The sequence below is a fragment of the Caretta caretta genome, chromosome 18, assembly GCF_965140235.1.
Source record: "Caretta caretta isolate rCarCar2 chromosome 18, rCarCar1.hap1, whole genome shotgun sequence".
Taxonomy (NCBI): domain Eukaryota; kingdom Metazoa; phylum Chordata; order Testudines; family Cheloniidae; genus Caretta; species Caretta caretta.
The window spans coordinates 22049927-22061769 of record NC_134223.1 but is presented as its reverse complement, the minus strand read 5'-3'; the positions used below and the strand labels follow the sequence as shown (position 1 = coordinate 22061769).

The 11843-nt window shown below is 53.3% G+C and overlaps 1 protein-coding gene across 1 annotated transcript in view; it reads left to right on the top strand.

Annotated features, from left to right (window-relative positions):
* The first annotated feature begins 4139 nt into the window (after nt 1-4139).
* Nucleotides 4140-11843, top strand: part of GPR153 (G protein-coupled receptor 153) — a 44555-nt gene continuing 36851 nt past the window's right edge. The window contains exon 1 of the mRNA XM_048824997.2: nt 4140-4216. The gene's annotated coding sequence lies outside the window, so the exon portion shown is untranslated. The remainder of the gene's footprint in view (nt 4217-11843) is intronic.

Genomic DNA, 11843 nt, shown 5'->3' with positions numbered 1-11843 from the left:
CTGGCAACACCAGTGCAAAACAGAAAACAAGAGCAAAAGCTGCACAAATGTAGATTTCCATCAGTTTAGGATAAAGTTCACATGGACTTCTACTCATGCCCAAGGTATTTTTCACCTGCAGAATAAAATAATATAAATACACATCGGCAAAGTAAAAGTGCTGCAGTCTGTAAAGGGTTAACAGGGTGTCTGGCACGTGGCTGTTTGGGGCCCAGTGTAAAAAGGCAGAACCACGTCCCCTCCTGCCTGGCTGGAGCAAGGAAAGTCGAGGGATTGTTGCTGTTTCTTGGTTGATTTGCTTTGTTTAGTGAGAGTTGTGTGGACAATAAAACAAGCCCAAAAGAAAGAGCCTTAAAAGGACTGAGGACTGGAGCTTGCTCTCCCTTCCCTGGCTGGTGATGCTGCCCACCAGCTCCCAGTAGGAATGCCCTGATCCTGATTCGCAAAGCAGCTAAGCCTGTTACCCTAGTGCTTGCTGACCAAGATTGATGTAAAGTGACACCCACACACCCCAATATACCAGCTCCCCTGTGTCTCCGCAGGAAGAGGTAACTCCTGCTCCTCAGCAACTTACCCAGAAATTACAATGTAAATTTTGTAATGGTCCAAATTTCATGGGGCACATTTCATGAAGCCAGCTAGCTTTCCCTCTCCCCAGCCCACATCTTCAGAGCAAAGCCCAAACCAGTCAATGAGCTCACCTGTGTGAAGAGGAATACAAATATTTGGGTCCATATTCTTGTCTTCTGACCAGTTCCAAAAATAGACTATTCCAGCCACCTGCATGGTAGTTTCAGAGTAACAGCCGTGTTAGTCTGTATTCGCAAAAAGAAAAGGAGGACTTGTGGCACCTTAGAGACTAACCAATTTATTTGAGCATAAGCTTTCGTGAGCTACAGCTCACTTCATCGGATGCATGTCTTCTGCAGTTTCCACAGTATGCATCCGATGAAGTGAGCTGTCGCTCATGAAAGCTTATGCTCAAATAAATTGGTTAGTCTCTAAGGTGCCACAAGTCCTCCTTTTCTTTCTGCATGGTAGTGTGAGCTAATAATTTACTAGTCCTTCCAAGAGCTAAGCAGGTAGGTAGGTACTAAACTCACCTCTGAGTTTGTCTCTGTTCACACCTCAATACAGTTTGCTACTGCCTTAGCTGGAGCAGCTATGAGCTGAAATAACAATCCACACTGCTTTTCCCTGTTCACATAACACACGCTCCTGCTATAAGGTTGTGTCAGAAAGTTACCTTGAACGAAGGCTCCCAACTTCCCTCCAGTCTATTATAAACAGCTTTTAATAGCAAATCTGCTGTAAGCACATGCCCTTTGCTCCTCGGAATGGCTTCCTCTAGAAGGGGTGCCATTCCCATAGATCTGGAGACACTGGGTATTAACGATTAAGCTGTTGCTTTTTGCTAATGCTTTTCTCTATTTAAATTACATATTGCTTTGTTAAATTGCCAACTGGCAGACAGTTTAAGCTTCTGAGCATGCAGGTAATCAGGCTCCGTGATGGTGCTCCAGAGCAGGAAGGAAGCGAAGTGAATTAGTTATGCTGTGAGCAGGAAAAGGAGAAACCACCCAGGTGCACTAGTTGTATTTGAGAGAAACAAAATAAATTAAAGCCTGGTCCTGCCTGGGCTCAGTGTGAGAGTTTCTGTCTAGGCCAGATGAAGAGTCCTGACTTGATGGGGATCGCCATCCTCTTCTCTCGACTCACTCCCCTTTGTGATGAGCTCCTGAGGTCTGCATTAGTCACCCCCAGGGACTCTCCCATGGGAGCTTTAGCCAAGCTCTCGCTTTCCAATCTTAGCTGGCTGTGGACTTTTTGAATTGCAACAGGAAAACAGCAGAGGAGAGAAGGTGAAATTGGATCCAAACACCCTTGCCCCCCAAGCAGTTCTGCCTAGAGGGATGGACTAGGGCTTACCACAGTGCCAGATACAATAGAAACCCCAGCGCCGATCAGCTGGAAGCATCTGACCTTCAGTGCAGAAATCTGTCTCTCTTGTGGAGTCCCTGCCCTCCCCAGCAGGTCTGCAGCACACAGTGCAGGTTTGCAGGGTGCTCTCAACCAAGTGGAGAAATACAGCAGGCTGGTCTTGGCAGGAAGGCAATGGGGGGATGATCCACACACTGACTCACGACTCAGCACCTCCCATCACCATCCTCCTCCGAGCTCAAATCTTGCTCACCTTACCCACTAAACTAGCCCCACTGAGTCCTTGCCAGACTCCGACCCATTGACCCTGGCTGGGACTCAAATGACCAGTTCCAGCAGCTCCTGCCTGGAACAACAAGCAGCTGGAGCGTGGTCAGGCTGCCGGGGGTTTAGACAAGATGGCCAGAGATGGATGGCTAGCACCTTTTGTGTCTGGCTGAGGGGTCAGAGCCAGGCAAATGTGATTTACAATGCTGTGTATTAATACTGTAATGTGAGGGTTTATCCAGCTTCCTGTCACCTTGCCTTGGACTTGCCAGTTTTACCTGCCATTTCCCTATCCTCCCGAGTCGATGTGGGAGGGACACCCAGATGGAAAAACCCTCAGCTCGTCCAGTCTGTGTCCCCGTGCAGGGACAGTGCAGAATGGCTCCCTGCAGGACACTGCCTGTTTGCTGTTCTAGGCTCCCTGGTTGATTTTTCTGCTTCAGAGAGGCTCATGGCCCAGGCTTAGTTCCATTGTCTTGGCACCTGGGTGACCCCTGTTTGGGTCCCTGCTGCACTACCGACTTCCTGTGTGCCCTTGGGCAAGTCATTTAATCTCCCTGTGGATAAGGAGGCCAAGGGCCTGGCCTAGCCTCCCCTGGGTGATGTGAGGACACAGTGAAGTGGGAGGGGCTCTGCTGCGATCTACATTTACACCTCAGAAAATCTGATCATTTTCCACAGGGCGAGACCTCTAAATCTGGCCTCAGCCAGGCTCGCAGGTCAGCATGATCTGAGGGCTAGAGACATGGCCTGGTGCCCTCCCGGTCACACAGCCATTGGAATAGCCTAGAGCAGGGAGTGATAAATGCACTGTCACTGGGCCCTGGGGTGGAGATATGCCGGGGGGGTCTGCAGTGACAAGGCAGAGCAATCCCGGCTGCCTGTCCCCCGGTGCTCCGCCAGTGGGACACATCACCCGCGTCCGTGCGAGCCAGCACGGCCAGTTGTGGTTGGACGTATTGTGGGAGACGCCATCACTGGATAAAAGCTTTAATTCCTTGAGACTCCGGGGCACCCTCTGCTGCCCCATGCAGCTGGGCCCTGGCTCACCCCTGCCACCGGCCAAGGCAGGTCACTGCTGGCCGCCTGCAGGCATCCCCCGCCGGGCACACCCAGGGGCTGGGACGAGGGGCGCTGCCCCCCCCGCCGGACACACCCAGGGGCTGGGACGAGGGGCGCTGCCCCCCCCGCCGGACACACCCAGGGGCTGGGACGAGGGGCGCTGCCCCCCCCCCGGCCGCCCCCCGCCGGACACACCCAGGGGCTGGGACGAGGGGTGCTGCCCCCCCCCCAGCCATCCCCCACCGGGCACACATAGGGGCTGGGATGAGGGGCGCTGCCCCCCCGGCCGCCCCCCACCGGGCACACCCAGGGGCTGGGACTAGGGGCGCTGCCCCCCGCCGGACACACCCAGGGGCTGGGACGAGGGGCGCTGCCCCCCCCGGCCGCCCCCCGCCGGACACACCCAGGGGCTGGGACGAGGGGCGCTGCCCCCCCCGCCGGACACACCCAGGGGCTGGGACGAGGGGCGCTGCCCCCCCCCGGCCGCCCCCCGCCGGACACACCCAGGGGCTGGGACGAGGGGCGCTGCCCCCCCCGGCCGCCCCCCGCCGGACACACCCAGGGGCTGGGACGAGGGGCGCTGCCCCCCCCCGGCCGTCCCCCGCCGGACACACCCAGGGGCTGGGACGAGGGGCGCTGGGGGGCTGCGCACCCCCTGGCTGGGGCGGTTCCATCACCCCGCGGTTCCAGTCCGGTCCAGGGCTCCCGGCTCCCCTGTGGTCCCGGCCAGGCGCCCCTGGCCGAGCTCCCCGCTCTCTGCGGCGCCCGGCGGGGGACACGCTCCGCCCGCAGGGACCCGCCCGGGGAATCCCGCCCCGCCCCGGCGCGGGAGGGGGCTCGGAGCCGGGAGCGCGGCCAGGCATGCGCCCTGCCCGCCCCGAGCCGGAGCCGGAGCCGGAGCCCGGCCGCCGGGACAGCGGGCTGCGCGCTGCTCCAGCCCCGCCAGGTAAGAGCCGGAGCGGTGGGGCCCCCGCCGGGGGGCTGCGCCCCACCGAGCCCCCCGCGGGGTCCCCCGCAGCACGGGGCTGGGCTGTGCGCCCCTCTCCGCGGTGCTGGGGGGCGTGCACCGAGCCCTGCCCCTCCGGGCGCCCGCCTTACCCGGGGGGGCCCCCAGGGCTACCCCGGAGACTTCCCCTCGCCCGGACCCTCTGCCCTCCCCAGCCATCGACCCTGCCCGACTGCCGCCTGGGAACCCCCCAGCCTGGAAACCGAGCCCTGCCCCGGCCTGCCTTCCCTGCCCGGGAGCCCCGGGGTTTGTCTGGGCTTTGGCGGACGGTTTCCCTTCCCCTGTAAATCAGGGGCCGGATCCCTGCGTGCAGGTCAATCCCCTGGCTGTAGAACATCCAGTAACCGGCTGGATTTCGCTTCCTAAACGGGGTTTCAGCTACTTTCGAGAGAGATTTTTTAAAAAAAAATGTTTGGAAAGGGTCTGTACTTCTCTGTCCCTGCTGCAGTTGGGCAGGTGAGGGGCCCTGGCTTCCTCCCCTGCGGCAGGGACCGTATCTGCCTCCGAGAGGAGACCAGGAGCCGTGTGTGTTCCCAGCCTTTGTTTGCTGGCAGGGACCAAGGGACCAAGTGGGCGGAGGGTCTGCGTGCCCAGGCAGGGCGCATCACACGCACCTGTCACCGAGCCTGGCAGGTCGGCGGCGTCCCTGACACTCTCAGTGGTGAACGGCTTTTGATGCGGGATCCTGTCCTGCAATTGCAGGGGGCGGGAGTGGATGCTCTAACAGGTCTTGTCCATCTCTACCTTCTCTGCTCCTCTAGTCCCATTGCCAGAAAATGGGCTCATTTTCCGCTGAGGCTGCAAAATAGCCTAATACTCCAGACCTGTCGGTGAGACCAGCAGGCCTTAGAAATACCAACAGCCTTCAAAATGAAAAAGGGACACTTCCCATCCAGCTCCCACATCTCCCCCGCTCAAACTAAATTAGTTGGTCTGAAATGTCTTCCATGAAGTCCTCTGTATTCACAACCAAACTGCCTGGTGTTTGGCAATATTAGTGAGGTTTCTTATACAGAACAAGGAGAGGCTCTAATTTCTGCAGGTCCCTGCAGCACATCAACCAGCACTTGATTTTGACACCCAAATTATTGCATCTTGAGCCACTGGGACGGCAGAGTTGAATTATTCATAACCACAGAGACATGGTTTGGAATTGGAGAAGTTAGATGCTAAAAAGGCCTTTTCAGACTGTCTTCCCATGGCACTGTAGTCCCCTCTTTTACACAGTCTCGTTATTTGTCTGATCTAGCATTAAAGGATTCAGGTAATGGGGTTTCTGTCATTTCCATGGGTGATTCTTCTACAGCCAAAAAAATCTCATTTTTGTCTTAAAACTTCCCATTCCTGATTTCCTCTCATTACTCCTCCCTCAAGGGCTTAACACATTGGAGCTAAATAACAGCAACTCAGATTTCCCTTAATAACTGTAAAATGTAAAGGTTTATTATTTGGGAGGTGTGTGTGTGTGGGGGGTAAACAAATTAGGCATTTAAATGTGGTTCTGTTTGTTTTATAATGCAGCCATTGCTCTGCTCGTCACAAAACACACTCCAGTGCAGTGAAAACAGGCTAAAAGGCCACCAACAAAGAGCAATGCTAACTGACCATGTATTGAATTGGGGGGAGCAATCTGGTGCTATAGAAATCAGTGCTAGGTGTGTTCTTGTTTAACATTTTCATGAATGATCTAGAAGAGAGTGAACAGCAGCTTAATGAAAGGTACCAATTATATTAATTGGGAGCATTTGAGAATATCCTTGAGGACAGAGAAATAAAAAATGGGGCATGGAAAGATTAAAACCATATCCAATGAAGTGAGCTAAACATGGGGAGGAGAGAGGAATGCAGTGGGGTGTAATTTGAATGTTTGTGCTGGAAAGCAGAAATGCTGAGCAAACCCTTGGGGTGATGGAAGGCAACCAGGGAGACAGGAGTTTGTGCTGTGGTGTGGCTGCCAAGCGGGCCAGGTTACTTTGGGGCTGCACGTGAAGAGACAGCAAGGCACGGAGGAAGGAGCCAGTGGCTGCTCTGGTGCAATCACACCTAGCCGAGAGGTCGTTCTGGGCATTGTGTTTCTGGGAAATATTGGCAAACTGGTGGGAGACACTCAGGCGAGGGGCTGGGCTGAGGAGTGTAGAGTAAATACAACTACGGATGTACAGCTTGGATAAGTCCAGGCGAGGTGTGATAGTTCGCCGAGGAGGTGTAGGAATTGTTGGTGTGATGCGGGAGGAAGGAGGGTGTTTACGAATATTAATAGCAGTGAGCTCTCTCGGGCTGCGGAACAACATACGAATAATACTTGTATCGCATGCTCAGCTATTGGGCTCGACACCAGGTCCCGGAGTGAAACCCCTGCCTATGTTCTACAGGGGATCAGACTGGATGATTCTAGTCCCTTCCGGCCTTGAATAGACGACAACTCTGTTTCCCCCCGCAGATCTCAAAGCCCTGTGCAAGGGGGCGGGTGGTGCCCTTATCTGTGCAGTGGAAGGGGTAGAGGGTACTGCCACTTGGTGAGCTTAAAACTAGAGGGAACCCTAGAAGAGTCCTGTGTCTGCAGAGAGGGACTGGAAGATCTAACAGGTCATTTCCATCTGTAACTCCTGTGATTCCAGGAATTGGCCCGCTAGAATCACAAAAACTTCCACCATGCTTGTCTGGTGTTGGCCTTGCCCAGAGGCGTTGTCCGGGCTTCAGCAAGGATTCCAGGGTAGAAACAAGGACTCAGAGGTGTGTGGCAGCCTTTTCACCGACCCCAGAGACGCAGAGTCTGCCACCAGTAAACACAGCCCACGAGGCAGGTGGTACCGATTACAAGAATAGATGCCACAGATAATCGTAGTGCTGTGTGTGCCCAAATGGAACATCCTGCCGTAAACTCCATCGTTAAATGCTCCAGTAATCAGATACGAGCCGGCAGCTGTTCTTGCTGTAGTCAGCGTTCTCACAGCACCTCTGCAGTGTAGATTGCAGTTTAGTCCACCCGGCTTGAAAAATGAATGTCAGCCTAAACTTTGGTTCTGACCAGACTTTCCTACACCTAGTGTGCTCCTTAGCCAGCAATGACTCTCCGCTTATCTAGTGTGCAAATTGAATTCCTCTTGCAGCATAGGTGACACCTCACACATGTGGACAGGTGAGGATGAGATGAGGCTCCCTGCTGTGCTGGTTACAACGGTGCTGTTGAGAATAGAGTTTCCCTCCCCTGTCTGGAGCTGAAAATAGGGACCCTTCTGAGCATGCCATAATCTGCTGCAAGTGAAAATGGGCTTTGGTAAAAGCTCTTCATGATCTATACTCTAAAATCACTTGGATTCACCTTTTTTTGGCTTAGCTAGTCTGTTAATTACATTTCAGAGCAGACATGGGGGTGAAAACCTTCAGATCCGTTTCCCGGCAGTGGGAGCATGAACACTGCAGAGATGCAGGATTTGGCTCTGTAGTGACGTGAACTGGTTGCCTCTGGTTGAGAGGCTATGATGACTTTGAATTGTTCCAGTGCCCTGATGCTGCTGCAATGGGCATTGCATTAAAATACATCAGAGCTTTGGCAGTTTTGGTTAGTAGCCACATGCAGGAAAGAAGGCCTCCTCTCCGCCTCTCTGTCTGAAATAAGTAACATTTGTTTCTTAAAAGCCTGTCATTTTAAAATATTTCTTTCTACTCTTTTTCTGGGCCTTCCCCTCCAAAAACAAACAAACAAACAGCAAGTCTGTATTCTTGGCAGCTTCCACACACTGTGTATCTTTATTCATACCCATGTGAACCACAGAAAGAAGAGGTTGCACCTAGTGAATTTAGTTAGATCTAACTTAATATCTGTCTACCCCAGCACTATTTAGCCGCTATTTTGTCTGGACTGGAAGTAGTTTCAAGTAAATGACCATGAGGAATCTGTTACAACCTTGGGGTTATCCTCTATTCTCTAGGCACACATGAAACACATTTGTGTATATGGCAGTTTGCAGCATATATTAAGATGGGAATAAGCTGCTTTATTATAACAATAATACCCGGCTCTTACCGAGAGCCTTTCATCAGTACATCTCAAAGCACTTTACAGAGGAGAGCAGTCTCATTCAGCTGTTTCATTACTCCTGGCTGCAGAATCAAAGCATCCTAAAGGGCTACCGTAGATATGCCCAAGTCACGAGAAGGTATTTCTTGACCGTCTCTTTCAGACCGGATGCGGCGAGAGGAAGACGCCACCAGCCCAGGACACTGGATGGTCATTTTGATGAACTGCAATAGTGTCTTTCCCTACTATTCAGTGACACCCTCGAGGATCCTGCCCCATTTCCTCACCTCACTAAAGGCACCTCATTGCAAGGACCTTTGCTGAGGAGACCTGAAGATGATTTCCATGAGTGTTACATGAATTTCAGCCAGAGCTCAGCCTAAAATGATCGGACTCTCTCCCTTCCTCAGGGCTTGGCAGCCGCCCCTGCTGGCCCTCAAGTCCAGGGGCCTGAACTCAGGTCTTCCATGGCGTTGCATTTTTGCAAAGGACGTTACGCTCATTTGGAGGAGAGCTTTTGTGCCTGTCGTTTCTCTTCCTCGCTTCTTGAGTTAAAGCGCCGGGGCAGTGACGGCATAACGACGGTCGCGGGCTTCGTTAGCCTCTTGGGGGTGTGTTTTCAGCGAGGATAAGATTGGCATCATTTATGTTTAATATTTCATGAGATCTGTAAAACCAGCAGCTGTATCCGCTCAATACTAATCTAGCCCAGGTAACGCAATGGCCACGCACCACAGAGTAACTACAGCTCTGTCACGTGTCCATAACGAGAGCAGCCAGAGGGCAAAAGCATTTTGGTTTTTTTGAATGCGGCATGCCAGTGGCCGTGGTTTTCTGGCTTCAGGGTATTGGAAAGGGAGGCAACATTTACTAGAAGATCTGCTTGGTCTTGTCTCTTCTCGCCCCCTTTGGTCTGGATGGCTGGCTTTGTCTTGCTGCCCTAGTCAAATAATTGTCAGACCCCTGTTCTGGGATTTCTCCTGCTGCCCTCTCCAAAGTGCCCTGCTGGCCGTGCAGTCGGGGGAAGTGATGCTCAGCGGGAGATTCTGGATCTCTGGCTCGAAGCAGCTGAAGGTGGCAAACTTGGCAGAGCTACGGCCCGTGGGCTTCCTGTGGCCGGCAGTGACTGCTGTCCTTTTAGTACTTCCTAGCACCTAATGGGTGCAGCAGCTCACCCGTCCGGCCAGCCTTGGGGAGCATTGCCGGAGTGGCTGCCCTCAGAGCCGATGAGGAGAAAAGGGGAGCGATGGAGATGCTGCTCCATATGCCAAGAGGCACCTGGCCCGGCTCTCAGGTTTGGCAACAAAAATGCTTTTAAGTTTATTGTTGGGGTCTTGGGGCCAGATTCTTCCGTTACTCCACTGGTGTAAATCTGGAGTGGCTCCCTTGAAGCTGCCCCTCCCATGTTTGTCTGTCTGACCACCGGTGGCATCTTGCCCTAACTCTTGCCTTTGAGCTCTCCAGACAGTGCCCGTCTTTGCTTTACTCATTTGCACCGTGGGACGCCACGCTCGTTTGGGGCCTGTGGGTGCCACAGAAATATAACTAAAGACATGGCTCCGGAGAGTGGAGAGCAGGAGTAAGCACCTCCCCTCCTTCCCCCTGCTCTGCCGCAGTTCAGGTTTCCAAGTCCTACCCAGCTTCCAGAGCGGGCCGGTGGATGTTGGAGTCTGTTACCGAGCTAGGAGAATACAACAGGTTCTTGTGTCGCTTCTCATAGCTGCTGCAGAAGGTGGAAAAGCCACTATTGATTTTCCTCCATTTTTCTTTCTGAAAAATGATTCCCAGTAATGTGATTTTTCACAGAGCCAAATGTCTCACGGTTCACACATGTGCTGCCGGCCGTGTGAGAGGAGCCGCATTCCTCCATCAGCTGAGGACAGCACTGAAGAGCCTTGCCCCACTAGCTTCCAAACAGCTGCGGTTTGAGAGGGTTTGTCAGTGCTGCGCAGGGAGAGTTACAAGCACTTCGCTTTGCTGAGAGGTTCAGAACCTCATAGCAACCTTCTGGGGACGAGGAGAGTCCCTTTTTAACAGGATGTGCATAGTCCAATTGGCTCCGTAGTTGCCCGCCTTGGAAAGATGAAGTTATGAATGCGTGATAAGTGGAGTTTCCTAACAGAGAGCAAAGAGACCCAAAAATGTGTGTTTCTCTCATAAGCATGAAACTGGCCCTTTCTGTGAGCCAGGCAATCACTGGGGGCAAAGTGTTAATTTAGCACTAAAGGGACATTAGGAACAAAATTGGCATCTTTCACCTGGGCTGCCACGGGTTGTGTTCTCCTGCCACCCTCTCAAATCCTAACGAGGAACAGCCCTGCCCCCACTCCCACTCTGCCTTCCCTGAACGACTTGTCCCATCTTTAACTCAGTCCAAGGAAGGCCCTTTCCGGTGTGTGTGTGCAGAGAGAGTATAACTCCCAAAGTTCTGGCCTTCTGTTGAAGCTGTTCTTGGTTTCACCTCCAGCCTTCTGAAATCATGGGGAAATCTTGCCTGGGCAGACCCCAGATTAGTTGTCTGATAACAGCTTTTGAACCAACCTACTGCCTTGGAGCCAGGAACTTAGACGTGCCAGGCTAGACTGTATCCCATTCTGTGCCGCTGGCCAAGGAGGGTGGAGAATGCCAAGGTATAGCAGGACTCGCTCTGCAGGCTTTGCAGAGAATCAGATTTCTCTGGAAACTGCCATGAAGAATCCTGTACCTCTCCTACAGATCCCACAATCAGCCCTGTGTGAATCCACCCTCTCTGACCACTAGTTTCTGTGCTTTTGGTTGTTCTGTACCAGGGGTCGGCAACCTGCGGCATGCGAGCTGATTTTTACTGGCATGCTGCTGCAAGCCGGGGTCCCGGCCACCGGCCCCGCTCAGCCCGCTGCCTGCCTGGGTGAACAGAACCCCAGGCCGGCAGCAGGTTGAGCGGGGCCGACGGCCGGGACCCCGGCTCAGCCCGCCACCAGTCTGGGGTTCTGTCCGGCGACCCTGCTCAGCCCGCTGACGGTCTGGAGTTCCAGCTGCTGGCCCCCTGCCAGCCGGGGTCCCAGCCATCTGCTCCACTCAGCCTGCTGCCAGCCTGGGATACCAGCCACCAGCTCCGCTCACCTCGCTGCTGGTCTGGGATTCCAGCCGGGGTCCAGGCCTCTGGCCCTGCTCAGCCCTCCTGCCGGATTGGGGTACCAGCAGCCAGCCCTGGGCTCTGCTCCTGGCCTGGGCCCAACACACTACAGCCCTTATCAAAAATTACACTACAATTGGCTTAAAAACTTGAAAACTTAAAAACTTTGTATATTACAGTAATCGTTAAAAAATGTATAATGTTAATAAACACACAGGTTTGATGAAACAAAGTAGTTGTACTTATGTGCCTGTGCTTAATTTGTGTGTCTGATGATTTACCTTCTACAAAAATCTTGCATGTCTCACGCCCCCGAAGGGTGCATGCACCCCCGGTTAAGAACCACTGCACTAATCTGAGAAGATCCGCATTTTAATTTAATTTTAAGTGAAGCTTCTTAAACATTTTAAAAACCTTGTTTACTTTACATA